The sequence below is a fragment of the Centropristis striata genome, chromosome 13, assembly GCF_030273125.1.
Source record: "Centropristis striata isolate RG_2023a ecotype Rhode Island chromosome 13, C.striata_1.0, whole genome shotgun sequence".
Classification (NCBI taxonomy): Eukaryota; Metazoa; Chordata; class Actinopteri; order Perciformes; family Serranidae; genus Centropristis; species Centropristis striata.
Genome location: NC_081529.1, coordinates 32,850,737 through 32,852,634, shown reverse-complemented (window position 1 = coordinate 32,852,634; position 1,898 = coordinate 32,850,737). Strand labels below are relative to the sequence as shown.

The following is a 1,898-nucleotide window of genomic DNA, read 5'->3' as shown; positions in this document are numbered from 1 at the left end:
TTCCAATGAGGGTCCTCACAAAGACAGAAGTACAAGGATGTGTATGTGTATGTGTGTGTGTGTGTGTGTGTGTGTGTGTGTGTGTGTGTGTGTGTGTGTGTGTGTGTGTTCTTGTGCAACATACATAGTGGGGACCATGACACGTTTTTAACCAACAAAGTGAGGACCTTTTTTGCGAAGTGAGGACATTTTGGCCGGTCCTCACTTCTTTAAAGGCTTGTTTGAGAGTTCAGACTTTGTTTTAGGGTGAATTAGGTTTATGTTAGGGTTAGGGTGGGACAGTTAGTTGTGATGGTGAAGGTTAGGGTAAAGGGGCTTGGGAATTCACTATTCCAATGACGGTCCTCACAAAGATAGAAGTACATGAATGTGTGTGTGTGTGTGTGTGTGTGTGTGTACTTGTATTCCGTACGAACTGAGGACCAGCATATGTTTTTATCTGACAGAGTGAGGACATTTTTGGGAAGTGAGGACATTTCAGCCAGTCCTCACTTTGTCAAAGGCCTGTTTGAGGGTTAAGACTTGGTTTCAAGGTAAAAGTTAAGTTAAGGCCCTAGGAATTTAGAAATGATACTAAAGATTAAGGAAAGGGAAAGGGGCTAGGGAATGTATTCCTGTATGTCAATGAAGGGTCCTCACATAGATAGAAGTACAGGAATGTGTGTGTGTGTGTGTGTACTTGTATTCCCTACGAACTGAGGACCATAATATGTTTTTATCTGACAAAATTAGGACATTTTTGAGAAGTGAGGACATTTCAGCCGGTCCTCACTTTGTCAAAGGCCTGTTTGAGGGTAAAGACTTGGTTTCAAGGTAAAAGTTAGTTTAAGGCACTAGGAATTAAGAAATGATACTAAAGATTAAGGAAAGGGAAAGGAGCTATGGAATGTATTCCTGTAGGTCAATGAAGGGTCCTCACATAGATAGAAGTACAGGAATGTGTGTGTGTGTGTGTGTGTGTGTGTGTGTGTGTGTGTGTGTGTGTGTGTGTGTGCATCCAAACAAGCCAATGCAGTGTGCTGACAGCGTTACGTAAGAATGTGTGTGTGTATGTTCATGTGCGTATGGCTTGTCTTGCGTGTAGAAAGACCAGAGATTATGAGGGAGGGACGGAGGACATTTTCATTCTTGTAAATCTATGCTTAATACCTCTCTGCCCCTTGAGCAGCTGCCATATCCCAAACAGCTTTATGGATGGGCTGGCTCTGCTCAGGTTAATAGCGATGTCGGACAGATGCCCGGGACTGGCGTACCGACAGAGCCATGGACGCCTGCCGAGCGCCCAGTGAGGGCAGGGACCGGGCCTGACCCTCAAGGACGATCCTTAATTCCTCATCTGGGTAGTAATTATCCGTGTTCATGAATGAGTGTGGTGGGTGAGCGGCTTCTGCTAATGTCTCTCAAAGATAAGTATGTCATAATTGATAAAAAAAAAATCAACCTAGTCTCACAGGAATCCGGGAAATAGCCACGGATTTGCTCAACTCAAAATCCGGGAAATAGCCACGGATTCACTCAAATTTCCGTGAAACTGACACGGATTTCGCTACAATGCAAGTTAATGACAGTCATATCCCGTGGCTATTCCAACATACAAAGTGATTATGTACATTCTCTGAGTGAATATTTAGAAAATAAAACATATATTTCTCGCTAGAAATGTGATCAAAATCCATTTTTATGCAGAAACTAAGTCAAAATATTGATTTTTTTCTCACAAAAAATTAGAGAACTGTCCGCCATGTTTTTTTTTATAATTCAAAGTTTTTATTATCTTTTCATTTTTACAACATACAAACGAACATCAAACAAACCAGACAGGATGGAGGTCATAAAAAAATACAATAATAATAGTAAATAAATAAAATAAAATACAAAATCTGAAAATAAATTAACTA

General features: G+C 40.7%; 1 long non-coding RNA gene across 1 annotated transcript in view; it reads right to left on the bottom strand.

Annotated features, from left to right (window-relative positions):
* Positions 1-1,898, bottom strand: part of LOC131982946 (uncharacterized) — a 596,045-nt gene that overhangs the window by 158,539 nt on the left and 435,608 nt on the right. The window lies entirely within an intron of this gene.